This window comes from Salvelinus sp. IW2-2015, linkage group LG23 (genome assembly GCF_002910315.2).
Source record: "Salvelinus sp. IW2-2015 linkage group LG23, ASM291031v2, whole genome shotgun sequence".
NCBI classification, from domain to species: Eukaryota; Metazoa; Chordata; class Actinopteri; order Salmoniformes; family Salmonidae; genus Salvelinus; species Salvelinus sp. IW2-2015.
The window spans coordinates 36,841,776-36,857,406 of NC_036863.1; the positions used below are offsets into that span (position 1 = coordinate 36,841,776).

Below are 15,631 nucleotides of genomic sequence, written 5' to 3' on the forward strand. Positions count from 1 at the left end.
CATAAGGCTCATAGTTGTATTTCCGCCACTGTCTAATGGAGGTCCCGGTAGAATGAACTATGGACCATTCTGCCATTCTGCCATTCTGAAGTAATGTTCATTGTCCACCATTATTCATGTCATGTGGAATGGCAAAAGGGACTTAGTAAGGAGAATGGTACAGTACTGGTTCTGTCGTTGTGTGTTGTGAGATGTGATCTCCCAGGAAGATGCCAGTCTGCTCCCGTCACTGAAGCTTGATTTGCAGAGCTCCCTCCATCAGGAGTGGAGTAGGTGATGTGCCGAGGATCAGCGGGTCAATATCTAATCAACTGGATGAGGAGGCTACAGGAGACCACATAGCTGACTGTCTGGCTGCTCCACAGRTCTGCAGAGCTGTCTGGCTGGCCCTGGCCTTTAGTAGTGGGGGGAGGGAGTGGGAGTTTTGAGCTATGCTGATGGGAAAACTGACAAATCACTGGCAACCAAGACATACTGTAGTAGCCCTCAAAGGCACATTGATGGCCAGATGCACTACAGTATGTGACTGCACATGCTGACTGTTCCCCTCACTCACATCAACCCCCCCCCCTCCTCCTTTCAACAAAACCCAAATGTCAGGGAAGTCTCAGAACAGCAGATTATCTCTGGCAAACCATAATATTAATTATTTAGGTTGGTGCTTATTTTTGTCCTGTTTCACACATGTAAATATGCCTGTGTGAATTGGAAATGTGTTTTTTGCATATCCCAACTCCCCTTGAGAGGCAACTCTAGGGCAATTAGGGTTAAGTGCCTTGCTCAAGGGCACATCAACAGATTYTTCCCTTTGTCAACTCGTGGATTCAAACTAGCAACCTTTAGGACACTGGCCCAATGCTCTAACCTCTAGACTCTAGACTACCTGTCACCCCTATACCCCTGCCATTGGGGGCAGGAGAACCTTGGGTGATCCGAAGGAGGCGTGGTGTATGCTTACTGTATTCAGATACAGAGGAAAATGACTACGGCCCTGTCATTCATGTTTCAATTGAAGCTCTGCGTGACAGGTTGAGAGACTAAGAATGATGCAGAATGGTGTGCAGTAAAAGTTATTGAAGTGGGCGAGCCACTGCTTTGGCCTTTAGAATGATACTGAACAGGATCTGGCAAATTAAAAGGATGTCTCAACACATAAAGCTTTAACGTACAGAATGTGTTGGTGCCATGTGACAGGTGTCATGGAGTGTTTAAGGCCTGTCACTAACWTGTCTTTGTTGTTTTTCTCCATCTCTGACCAGGCTGACCATCCATGCTGAGTGTCCCATGCACTTGGAGGATTTCCCCATGGATACACACGCCTGTCCTCTGAAGTTTGGAAGCTGTAAGTCTCTCTAGATATACATCTGTATCAGGTACACATAGCTGACATCACAGAAATGGTGGTCATAGATCAAATCGGACATCTACGTGGTAAGCAATGGTCCGTTGTTCTTCGCCAACTTGCCATGGTCCGTGTGAATTGCATGTAACGTTAAAGTATAATAGAGGCCTTTCCATCAGTTCTATCTCCATCCCTGTCACTCTCCTCCTCAACCAGAGACGCAAATGTTTCACCGCGTATAGAACAGGGAGAGGTTATTTTATAAGTTAATGATCCAAGATAATAACAACTCTGCCMATATTAAAAGTCAGAGTGATGTGGTCAGGACATTGTGAATAAAACCTCATYCGGCCAATACTACAAAAGGAGTCCTTTCAGGGCCGTTTTTCCTTCAGCAAACAGGTCTCTTATTGGCAGACTGTCACAATGCTCCCTTCGGTGGTCTTTGTCTGTTTGGTTTGTCGTTTCTGTTCATTCCACGCCACTGTTCGGTCTAGAGGGAGGTTATTTTATAAGTTAATGATCCAAGATAATAACAACTCTGCCAATATTAAAAGTCAGAGTGATGTGGTTCAGGAATTGTGAATAAAACCTCATCCGGCCAATACTACAAAAGGAGTCCTTTCAGGGCCGTTTTTTTCTTCAGCAAACAGGTCTCTTATTGGCAGACCTGTACAATGCTCCCTTCGGCACGGCTCCTCCTCTAATATGTATTTACAGTTGAGAGTCGGAATTACATACACTTAGGTTGGAGTCATTAAAACTCATTTTTCAACCACTCCACAAATTCCTTGTTAACAAACTATAGTTTTGGACAAGTTGGTTAGGACATCTACTTTGGGCATGGCACAAGTAATTTTTCCAACATTGTTTACAGATTATTTCACTTATAATTCACTGTATCATCAATTCCAGTGGTCAGAAGTTTACATACACTAAGTTGACTGTGCCTTTAAAACACTTGGAAAATTCCAGAACATTATTCATGGATTTAGAGCTTCTGATAGGCTAATTGACATCATTTGATTTAATTGGGGTGTACCCTGTGGATGTATTTCAAGGCCTACCTTCAAACTAGTGCCTCTTCGCTTGACATCATGGGAAAATCAAAAGAAATCAGCCAAAACCTCAAGTCTTTCATCCTTGGGAGCAATTTCCAAACGCCTGAAGGTACACGTTCATCTGTACAAACAATAGTGCGAAGTATAAACACATGGGACCACGTAGCCATCATAACCGCTCAGGAAGGAGATGCGTTCTGTCTCCTAGAGATGACGCACTTTGGTGCGAAAAGTGCAAATCAATCCTGAACAACAGCAAAGGACCTTGTGAAGATGCTGGATGAAACCGGTACAAAAGTATCTATATCCACAGTAAAACAAGTCTATATCGACATAACCTGAAAGGCCACTCAGCAAGGAAGAAGCCACTGCTCCAAAACGCCATAAAAAAGCCAGACTACTGTTTGCAACTGCACATGGGGAACAAAGCTAATGACCATCGTTATGTTTGGAGGAAAGGGGAGGCTGCAAGCCGAAGAACACCATCCCAACCGTGAGCACGGGGGTGGCAGCATCATGTTGTGGGGTGCTTTGCTCAGGAGGGACTGGTGCACTTCACAAAATAGATGGCATCATGGGTGGGGGAATTATGTGGATATATTGAAGCAACATTTCAGGACATCAGTCAGGAAGTTAAAGCTTGGTCGCAAATGGGCCTTCCAAATGGACAATGACCCCAAGCATACTTCCAAAGTTGTGGCAAAATGGCTTAAGGACAACAAAGTCAAGGTWTTGGAGTGGCCATCACAAAGCCCTGACCTCAAACCCATAGAAAAWTTGTGGGCAGAACTGAAAAAGCGTGTGCGAGCAAGGAGGCCAAAATTCACCAAACTTATTGTGGGATGCTTGTGGAAGGCTACCCAAAACGTTTGACCCAAGTTAAACAATTTAAWGGCAATGCTACCAAATACTAATTGAGTGTATGTAWACTTCTGACCCACTGGGAATGTGATGAAAGAAAGAAATGCTGAAAAAATMATTTTCTCTACTATTATTCTGACATTTCACATTCTTAAAATAAAGTGGTGATCCTAACTGACCTACGACAGGGAATTTTTACTRTGATTAAATGTCAGGAATTGTGAAAAACTGAGTTTAARTGTATTTGGCTATGGTGTATGYAAACTTCCGACTTCAACTGTATGTYAATGGAAATCCGCTGCAAAGCCCAAGAACAATCGTCTCCTTAGCGCAACGGCACATGGTTGGCATGTAATTAGCGGCCTTTGTTGAGGCCTGCCGTGTTACAGCACTTGCTCGCCCCACTCACCGCTATTATACATTTTATTTTATTTGTCTATTTGGATCCCAATTAGCTTTAGCAGAMGCAGCAGCTACTCTTCCTAGTGTCCAGAAGAAACACAAAACATGACAAGTAACAAAACACTGATATACTGGTAGACATGGACAGTAACACAGAMATTTTAAAAACAACGATATACAAATGATACAACAAAAAAATTATACAGRCTAGGGCTGACCCCATTTAGTTGACTGGTCAATTGTTTGGTCGATAGGCTGTTGGTTGACTGAGATTTATTTAGTCAAGCAGCCACAATTTKTTTGTGTTTTTTTCATGGTGCATAAGACACCTGTCTGATTCGTACCTGTCTCTTTGGACTAATCRATTGCGGAGGCCACGGGGATGGCACAGTCCATCACTGTAAGACATGTGATACTGAAATTGTATATGGTTATATTATGTAAAAATAAGAATTTCACTGTAGAATTGGTGCCTTTCCCTATGTTGCTATGTGCATAATAGCAAAACGAACCAGCATATTGGGATTGAGAACAATGCAGCGGAGGCAGCAGCAGAGACAAGGAAACAGCCCTTGCCTTAAGCCCTATTCGAATGGGATTAGTTTTACTGGGGGTGGTCCGGTAATGTAATTACAGACTTGCTCAAATTTGTTGGTACCCTTACAGCTCATTGAAATAATGCTTAATTCCTCCTGAAAAGTCATGAAATTTAAAGCTATTTTATCATGTATACTTGCATGCCTTTGGTATGTCATAGAATAAAGCAAAGAAGCTGTGAAAAGAGATTCATTATTGCTTATTCTACAAAGATATTCTAAATGGCCTGGACACATTTGTTGGTACCCTTTTAGAAAAGATCATAAATAATTGGATTATAGTGATATTTCAAACTAATTMGTTTCTTTAATTAGTATCACATATGCCTCCAATCTTGTAATCAGTCATTCAGTTGTTTTAAATGGAGAAAAGTAGTCACTGAGCTGTTTGGTATCATTGTGTGCACCACACTGAACATGGACCAGAGAAAGCAAAGGAGACATTTGTCTGAGGAGATCAGAAAGAAAATAACAGACAAGCATGGTAAAGGTAAARRCTACAAGACCATCTCCAAGCAGCTTGATGTTCCTGTGACAACAGTTGCAAATATTATTAAGARGTTTAAGGTCCAAGGAACTGTAGACAACCTCCCTGGGCGCGGCCGCAAGAGGAAAATCAACCCCAGATTGAACAGAAGGATAGTGTGAATGGTTGAAAAAGAACCTAGGATAACTGCCAAAGAGACACAAGCGGAACTCCAAGGTRAAGGTACGTCAGTTTCTGATCGCACCATCCGTCTCTTTTTGAGCGACAGTGGGCTCCATGGAAGAAGAACCAGGAGGACTYYACTTTTGAAAGAGAAACATAAAAAAGCKAGACTGSAATTTGCTAAAATGCATATTGACAAGCCACAATCCTTCTGGGAGAATGTCCTTTGGACAGATGAGTCAAAACTGGAGCGTTTTAGCAAGTCACAGCTCTATGTTMACAGATGGAAAAATGAAGCTTTCAATGAAAAGAACATGGAGGAGGCTCGGTTATGTTTTGGGGCAGCCTTGCTGTGCCTGGCACAGGGTGCCTTGAATCTGTGCAGGGCACAATGAAATCTATAGACTATCAAGGCATTCTGGAGTGAAACGTACTGCCCAGTGTCAGAAAGCTCTGTCTCAGTCGCAGGTCAACAGGATAATGACCCAAAACACACAACTCAAAGCACCCAAGAATGGATAAGAACAAAACATTGGACTTTTCTGAAGTGGCCTTCTATGAGTCCTGATCTGAATCGAACATCAATGGAAATAGCTGAAACTTGCAGTTTGGAGAAGGCACCCATCAAACCTGAGACAGCTGGAGCAGTTTGCTCATGAGTGGGCCAAACTATCTGTTAACAGGTGCAGATGTCTCATTGGGAGCTACAGAAAATGTTTGATTGCATTGATTGCCTCAAGGTTGTGCAACAAAATATTAGATTATGGGTCCCATCATTTTTGTCAATGCCATTTTCAGTTGTTTTATTATTTACAATATTATGTTGAATAAAAAATCAAAAGCAAAGTCTGATTTCTATTAAATATGGAATAAACAATGGTGKATGCCAATTACTTTCGTCAGTTTCAAGTTATTTCGGAGAAAATTGTGCATTTTTCACTTTTTGAGGAGGGGTACCAACAAATTTGAGCACCTCTGTATGTGAACATGCACAAAACACCATATCTGTCATTTTAGTCCTGTCCAAATCTGCCATGTCAGACATTTGTACATGGCAGGAGAGTAACAATTTCAGCCAGAATAACCTACTGTTTTTTGGCGAACTCCAAGGTCCTCTGATAAAACTAGTCCCGTGCAATTTGACATCCCTGTGTTTTGAGAGAAATGTCTGAGTTTGACAGGTGTTGCTCGCGGTTTGAGCAAGAAAACAATAACTGATTTGATAAATTGATTGAAGTGCTGCGCATGGCCTATAAATGAAGGTCCTACATGTATGAACTTTCACAGTGAATGCTTTTGTTCATATGTTTTGTGCGTATGGATTTAAYATTACCGAATGCGGCAGTAAAAAATATTGTGCCTGTTTAATGTAACCATTGCTGTTAATAGATCGCAAAGCAGCTTACAACTGACCTAATTGTTTGGAAATGATAAGTTCACTTTCACATGCAAAGCCTCAAAACGCATCTCAAGTGCACGTGCACTGTTTAGCTCACATCTGAATATCCTAATGATTATTATCACACTTCCTCAATTCAAATATTATGGCGACACTATAGCAAAGATGGTTTGGTATGGTTTAGAAACTTGGGAACCAAGCTTGAATTATCAGTGTAGCCCTGTTATAGCCTGGACTTGTTGAAATATATTCACGCCTAGAAAAAACCTCCAGGCTTACGTCATAATTGTCAAATTATTGAAAAAAGAACTACAGGGGGCAGTTTGGAAAAAACGAATCCCCTCTGAATCGTCCTCTGGAATAACGGATATTCTGGTGTAATAATTACATAACCGACGTTCTCTAGTAATACTAGTCCCGTGCGAATAGGGTTTAGCCTAATTGTCTAAGAAAGCAAACCTCAACTTAATTAGGTCTAAAATCAATAGCCTAACTGTTAAATGTGCCTGACTTTATAAATCATCAATATATACTGTATCTACAAAAATAAAACAGATCTTGCTTCTGTTGCCTGTTTGAGTGTTTGTTTAATAGCCTACTGAGCACCAAGCCTTTTTCAACGGCAAAATGTCAGACAAAGCAACTGCACAGATTTGGCTGTTTTTAATCTTTGCTATGCTGAAATAAAGGCTTTACACTTTTCTTCAATTAGAACAGACTGGTATTACTTAAAATGATTCTGTGTTGTTTACTCTGTCCCAAACAGGCAGAAACAGTATCTAAMAGCACCTGTTTGTCACAAATACTATGCCCGCAGCTCTTGCTCCTGCTCCTATACCCTCCGTTTTTCTTGATCTCCTTCTTACTGATATTATTACAATTATTATTATGATCATTATAATAATAAGTGATGTCGTTATCATTAGTAGGCTTTGTATAGTAGCCTTCTATAACCGCCATCGAGCTGTAGGCCTAAGAGCGCATCCTGTTTAGTCTTAATACCATACCTTACTTAGGCYTATATTTCATTATATAGGCTACTGTATCAATCAATCATTCATTCGTTCATGCCATCACACAGCATATGASAAATTCATGGTTTAAAATGCAATCAAGCATTTTAGTTTTAAAATTAAATAACAAAGCTTTGAATAATTAGCCTAAACTATAAATAAACCGCAATTCAGGAATGCATGCAACTGTTTTTAGTCTGCTGTAATAAAGGCTTTATATATATATWWAAAAAACKGACTCTCTGTTACACTTATTTATTTAGGGTTGTTTACACTGTTCCAAATGGTCAGAAAAAAATATAGTTTTGTAATCAGACAGCAACTGTTGGGCACACATAATACACAATGCTTGCTCCTACAGTATACCCTCCTTTTTCTGGATCTCCAGTAGTTTCCACAACTAAGTCAAATGTCTTCCACAGATCTGACTTCCCCTTTACCTCCAGAGCAACCAGTAAACATTCGCCCATTTTGAGTTTCTTTTTTCACATCCTGCTTATCCATTTTGCTGTTGACATTATTGTGTTCGGACATTATTTATGTGATTAGGCTATAGGTCAGGCCCTATTGGTCACATGCATGCAATGCTTACATGTTTCACGTAAAGAGAACAAGGGTTGAGGGAATAGGGAATGTTCTTCCTAAACAAATGAGGGATTTTGGTAACAGAACTTTTCAGTCAGAAACAAGTAAGAAACTAAATGACTGTAATGTTGCAGCTTCAGCACGGACAGCACAATCAACACGTGTTGTGGTGCCTTTTCACTGCAGTAGGGAGGAGAGAGAGACAACGTGCGCCAGCCACATAGGCACTTGCTTTTTAACACAGTGTGACCATCGGGCTCTTTCTTGAGTCATTTGTTTGTCTTAATTATTTAATCAAACAGTGTGCTTAAAGCATCAGATACGCTCAGTATCTGTAGTTGTTGTGTCTGCATAGGGTTGTGTGTGTCTATATATGGAAAAATAAGTTTAAACATATTCGAAAGAACAGGATGACTCTCGGTCGACCAAGATTTTAGTCGGGGACAGCCCTAATACAAAAAAATACAAGAAAAGAATTTGTGTTTGTGTGTCCCCTCACACTCCCTGACTTTCTATGAAATGTTGTTTAATCAGTTTTTAAAAGGTAATTAAGCTGTTTGCTTGAGTAATTGGAGATGTAAGGAGTTCCATGCGATCGTGGCTCTGTATAATACTGAGCATTGCATATTTTCACATTCGATGCATCGGGTTTGTTTTGTCTGTCCAGAATTTAAAAAAAAAAATTGGCTGAAGATATATGACGCTATACTCTGCATGAAGTGGATCTCAGAGCCAGACAGGTTGCCATGCAGATGTAACTACAACATTTACATGCAGTTTTACTCATTTCAATTTCTATAGTTTCCTGTCATGGCGCCCTTGTCATGTTGTTTTCTTTAGGATTGTATTGAGCAGCGATATTTAGGTATGCTGCATTATCCTTGCAACTGGTTATGGAGACTTGTATTCTTGACATTATGCAGCCATGGATTTCTGCATGTACTGTGCATCCAGAGAGAAGTGAAAGATTGTAGTGAAAGATTTCAAAGCCTTGAATAACAATGGAAGTGTTTGACATAGTTGACCTTCTCTGCTGAGCGAAGCTGGGAGTCTGACCACACCGAGTAGCTCCTTTACAAACAGACAGAGCCATAGAGGACACACACGATGACAGAATAATACCTTTCATTACCAATTACAATTGTAATAGATGAAGACACATACAAGTAGATGAATTAACTATTATAATTAATGGTCTCCCATGAGAATAAAACTATAACTTCTCTGTGGCTATCAAAATGTTAATTAGGCACAACCTCAGGCTGATGTGTAGTTATGTTCTTGGGCTCAGCTTGGGGTCTCTCTCTACTGTAATGTGTGTGTGTGTGTGTGTGTGTGTGTGTGTGTGTGTGTGTGTGTGTGTGTGTGTGTGTGTGTGTGGTGTGTGTGTGTGTGTGTGTGTGTTGTGTGTGTGTGTGTGTGTGTGTGTGTGTGTGTGTGTGTGTGTGTGTGTGTGTGTGTGTGTGTGTGTGTGTGTGTGTGTGTGTTTCTTTAATGCTTTTTAAGCTCCTCACCTAAGTTTGACTTGTGGATTTTAAAGCTATTTATGACATTATTCCTCATGCGGATGTACCTTGAGGTTCAAGTTGCCAAATTTATAAACTAATCAAAACACTGCCTGCTTTTTATTAAACTCTCATTGACATGCATTTATTCAGATCAATGCCCCCCCCCCCCTTCTTATAACCTTTGTTTGTTGCATCATCAGAATAGAATCAGCCAATGTAGCACTGCTGAATATGGAAAAGAGTGCCTAGTGTTTATTCACTCATTGGAAACTGCCATTTAGTACTGTCATTCTTTCTCTTGCCTCTACCTGTGTGTGTGTATATCTGTCCATCTGCACCCTTCCCTCCCTACCCTCGCTCTTTTCTTCTCTTTCTCTCTCTTCTCTCTCTCTCTCCTCTCTCTTCTCTCTTTTTCCTTCTCTTCTCTCCTCTCTCTTTCTCTTTCTCTATCTCTTTTCTCTCGGCTTTCTTTCTCTAAATTCTTTTCTCTCGCTTTCTCTCTCTCTCTCTCTCTCTCTCTCAGATGCGTATACCAACAATGAGGTTGTCTATATCTGGACCAAAGGAGATGAGGATTCTGTAGTCGTAGCGAAGGATGGTTCAAGGCTAAACCAGTATGATCTACTAGGCCACGATATTGGGAAAGAATCCATGAGTTCCAGCACAGGTACCCTTACAACCTATCTGGCACTTTTCACAGTAACATGCAGTTCCAGCACAAGTTCTATTATGCCATATGATCAAGGAATTGACACTGAGACAACATCAGAACAAAGGATATAACTAATGGAACATCTGCTTTGAAAGTCTCTCTTTTCAGCTCCTGGYGTGCATGACAATTTGGATGAATTAATTTCTCTCCCTTTTCCATTTTCCTTTGTACACCGTTGGCATATACTTACAGATTCCATTTGTGTCTTTTTGTTAAGTAATTTATCTGAGTTGCTGTGCAAGTGGCTGCCTCATCGATTGGTCTCTGCTAGTGTTATTGGGGTCAGTAAGGTCTCCCCACTGAAAGGAAGACTTGCTGAGTTTGGGGGAAGGAGGTGCCCGCTGATCACTGAATGCAGTGCCTTTCTTATAGGCTGGTGGAGAGAGACTGACAAACTGTCCTGTTATCCAACACTTCGTCTGTGAACAAAATTTGAAAATTCAGGGTAGATGAAGAGAACCGATCTTTGTGGCGGCTCCCATTTACATGGTATTTAATCTAAGAAGACACAGGCACCCTGATTTCAGATTGAACACACATTTGATCTGCAGTTTTAGCAAGTATTTTAAATGGTAGCCAAGAGCAAAAATKTTCAACTTGTTCAGCGGTAAGATAACAATTCCGCAGTAGTAGAAAGATAAGGAGCCTTGGAGCAGGAGAGAGAACTCCTCTTTTCCTCTGATTGAGCTCTGGTCTGGAGTCCATTTGAATTGGCACTAAATTATAGGAAATTCTGTCAGCCAGCAGTTGATCAGCCATTCATTTGATCTTAAATTCTGATTTCCATAGCAGCTGTGAAATCCCTTTATCTACAACACCCACAATTTTGACAGTTTTGTCTCTCTTCTCTTAGGGGAGTGTCAACCTGTTTTTACCAGGCACAGACTGCTATTCAAATCAGGGAAGTCATTTAAGTGGCCTTCTCTCTAAAAGGCAGGTCCCTGTGAGAGACAGATAATGACTAACCTCTACTTAGTCACTGTGATGGATTAGGTCCCTTTGTTTTACTACTGTCACTGTCTCAGTCTGGTTTCATGGCTGCAGTGATAGAGGCCGATAGGGACTGAGGAGGGTTGTACTCTGTACACAGCCCCAATAGAGTAGGTTTTGTTGGAACAGTCCTTTGTGTACATTCACTGTGACACCACAGAGACGCCTCATACTGACTCACATTAGTCACACATCACTGACTCTCATTACTGACTCACATCACTGCCTTCAACCACTGAATGTGAGATCAATCTGAGATACCACAATGAATCTTGTACCACATGGTTTTCTCAGTATTTGTGGTACATACTGGACATACAGGCTTCAGGATAGGGAATATCGGTTCTTTTAGTACTATTTAATTTTCCTGTCTTCCCATGTCAATAAACATAGTGTCCATGTGTCACCTCTACTCAGCATGKACTGTAGGCGGAGTGTATCTGTCATCCAGGAAAGGTTCTCAGCACATTGGTGGCTGTGGATCAAGGCAATGTTTTTAAAACACAGTAGTCGTGAGATGACATATTTAATAGCCAGTCATACTGTATCACATATTTCTCTTCCTAAGGAGCTGAACCCACACAGGTACAGTAGGTGTGGTACTCTCAGCCCTATCACACACACACTAGCTCTTTTTGTCGGCGTATTACTGCTGCCAAGGGCAACAGATCTAATCCGAACCAACAGTGGTGGAAAACCAATCTTTGCCTTTAACAACCTAGTCTCGCGTAGCCATACGTCGTTCAGTTGGAGGTCTGAATGGTCTGCTGGGAGCAGACCATCCAATCAAGATTTTGATTGGATGTTGCATTTCAAGAACCCTCCCCCACATGGCCGTTGGTGCTGCGTGTAATGTCCGTTACCGGGTAGGAGACATTTTGCAGAGAGTTGTTACCTATGCTAGTTTGTAACGTTGCAGAAGATGGCAGAAAACCTGGAGGAAAACTGAATTCTGTTTTGCCAGAAGTGTGCTCCAGATAAAAAATCGGCATACATAGGTTCCTACCCCTATTTAGCAATTTTTATACCATGGACTTCTGGTTTTTGACGAGGCGATTAACAACCAGACACTGTGGTACACAAGCGATCAGTTAACATCCACTCTCACAAACAGACACTCGGCTTCCCACACTCGGCTTCCCTTTGCTAGCATGCATGCCACTGCATTAAAATGTTCCCAGTGCTGTGCTAGCATGTATTCAACTGTATTTACTTTCATAAATATGGTTCTGAATATTTCAGCAGGGTGCTTGTGTTTATCTGGACTGAACATGAGCTGTATTAATAATTCATGTCCTCTGCATCTCTCTCTCTCTCYCCCCYTCTCTCTCTCTGTCTCTCCCTCTCTCTCTCCCCCCTCAGGAGAATATGTAGTGATGACAACGTATTTCCATTTGAAAAGGAAAATTGGCTATTTTGTGATTCAAACCTACCTCCCSTGCATCATGACTGTCATCCTGTCTCAGGTCTCCTTCTGGCTAAACAGAGAGTCGGTTCCGCCGCACTGTATTCGGTGAGTGGTCTGCCTCATCTCTTAACCGTATTTCTGAGTTACTTCCTTTTCCTTAACGTATTCGTTGAGTTACTTCCCTATCTCCTTAACCGTATTCGTTGAGTTACTTCCCTATCTCCTTAACCGTATTCGTTGAGTTACTTCCCTTTCTCCTTAACGTATTCGTTGAGTTACTTCCCCTATTCTTAACCGTATTTCGTTGAGTTACTTCCCCTATCTCCTTAACCGTATTTCGTTGAGTTACTTCCCTATCTCCTTAACCGTATTCGTTGAGTTACTTCCCCTATCTCCTTAACCGTATTCGTTGAGTTACTTTCCCTATCTTCCTTAACCGTATTTCGTTAGTTATTCCCCTTTCTCCTTAACCGTATTCGTTGAGTTACTTCCCCTATCTCCTTAACCGTATTCGTTGAGTTATTTCCCTTATCTCCTAACCGTATTCGTTGAGTTACTTCCCCTATCTCCTTAACGTATTCGTTGAGTGTCTTCCCTCTTCCTTAACCGTATTCGTTGATTTACTTCCCCTATCTCCTTAACGCGTATTCGTTGAGTTCTTCCCTATTCTTAACCGTATTCGTTGAGTTTCTTCCCTTTCTCCTTAACCGTATTCGTTGAGTTACTTCCCTATCTTTAACCGTATTCGTTGAGTGTCTTCCCTTTCTCCTTAACCGTATTCGTTGATTTACTTCCCTATCTCCTTAACGTATTCGTTGAGTTACTTCCCTTCTCCTTAACGCGTATTCGTTGAGTTACTTCCCTTTCTCCTTAACCGTATTCGTTGAGTTACTTCCCCTTCTCCTTAACCGTATTCGTTTGAGTTACTTCCCTTTTCTCTTAACCCGTATTCGTTGTGAGTTACTTCCCCTATTCTTTAACCGTATTCGTTGAGTTACTTCCCCTATCTCCTTAACGCGTATTCATTGGTTATTCCCTTAACGTATTGTTGAGTTACTTCCCCTATCTCCTTAACCGTATTCGTTGAGTTCTTCCCTATCTCCTTAACCGTATTTCTAGTTGATTTTACTTGCCTACTATCCTTAACCGTCATTCGTTGAGTTACTTCCACTTCTCCTTAACCGTCTTCGTTTGAGTTACTTCCCTATCTCCTTAACGTTTTATTCGTTGAGTTCTTCCCTATCTCCTTACCGTATTCGTTGAGTTAATTCCCCCTATCTCTTAACGTATTCGTTAGTTACTTCCCTATCTCTTAACGTATTCATTGAGTTAATTCTTCTCCTTACACGTATTCGTTGAGTTTACTCCCCTTTTCTTACCGTATTCGTTGAGTTACTTCCCTATCTCCTTAACCGTATTCATTGAGTTACTTCCCTATCTCCTTAACCGTATTCATTGAGTTCTTCCTATCTTCCTTAACGTATTCGTTGAAGTGACTCCTATCTCCTTAACGTATTCGGTTGAGTTACTTCCCTTTCTCCTTAAACGTATTCGTTGAGTGACTTCCTAAATCTCTTCAACCGTTATTCGTTAGTTACTTCCTATCTTTTAACCGTATTTCGTTGAGTTGATTCCCCTTTCTCTTAACCGTATTCGTTGAGTGACGTTCCCTATCTCCCTTAACAGTATTCGTTGAGTGACTTCCCTATCATTCCTTAACCGTATTCGTTGAGTTAACTTCCCCTATTCCTTAACGTATTCGTTGAGTGACTTCCCCTTTTCCTCTTAAACCGTATTCGTTGAGTGACCTTTCTATTCCTTAACGTAATTCGTGAGTGACTTTCCTATCTCCCTTAACACGTATTCGTTGAGTTTACTTCCCTTTCTCCTTAACGTATTTCGTTGAGATTTACTTCCTTTTCCTTACCGTCATTCGTTGGGTTACTTCGCTATATCCTTAATCCGTATTGTTGAAGTTACTTCCCTAATTCCTTAACCGTATTCCGTTGAGTGACTTCCCTATCTCCTAACCTCGAAATGCACTTAACAAGTAACTGAACCATTCCGACAGTTTGGAGTGCTGTTGTTTAAATTATGAAGCTACATCAAAACAAGTGTTCAGCAACGGCAGCTTACGCATTTGTGGAGCTGCTTTTGTTCACATCATCAGATGCGTTCAGTAAATTGGAGTGCCAGGGGAGGGGTAGAAAAAGTTCATCTTTGAGAAGTTGTGGTTCACACAGCGARGTGTAAAAAGCAGCTTGGTGCCCATGTTGGCTCTGTTGGGTCTTGGACAGTGATTCATTTGGGTTTAAAACTGTTCTTGGATCACAGGATTGACCTGTAATTAACTTGGCCACCGCAAAACCACCTAATTAATTACAGATTAGCGCCAGCAAACTTGGAAAGGAATTAACTTGGAGAAAGTGAGTCTGTTCACCTCCAGGGACGGAGTGATACAAAGAAATGTTGCAGTTGCATCTCTCGCGCCGGGATATTGAACGTGTCTTGCAGAAAGTTTCAGCCAGCCAAGTTTTAAGACATTATTGCTTATTGAGCTCTTGCTAACTTTGGCAAGGTGTCTGGCTTTGTCAACACTTTTTGTGGGGCAGACGTATCAGGTGCAAAACACAGCTGATCCTGCCAACATCGCTATGGAGACTTAGGAAGGGTGAGATCCTGCTTCCTCTGTGATGGAGCAGAATGAAACATGAGCTCTGCCAAATTGAGTTGGTAGACTAGAAAGAAATGGCAGCCTATTCACGCTTCGGGGAAATGATAGTAACAGGAAAGTTGTGCTCAGCCCTCCAAAGCAATGTCGAGGTAAATAATGAAAACAGTCAAACCTCCAGTTGGAGAAAACATTTCCCAATCTAGGCCTAAAACTTTCAAACGGTAACTGAAGCTCAAGAAACACCAAGAAAATTGAGTATATTATGGTCTGCTGACACATACGGTATTATTGTAGGCTAGTAGTATAACACTTTGACTTCAAATTATGCAGAAGAATTGGCAAAGACATTTTGTTTGTTGTTACAGCTAGCATATGCAACTTTAATGCACAGACCGCCACAAACATGAGTCACTAACACACCTACAAATGTA

General features: G+C 41.2%; 1 pseudogene; it reads left to right on the forward strand.

The window, feature by feature from the left end:
• LOC111950949 (gamma-aminobutyric acid receptor subunit alpha-3-like) overlaps positions 1-15,631 on the forward strand; it is a 141,704-nt pseudogene that overhangs the window by 112,721 nt on the left and 13,352 nt on the right.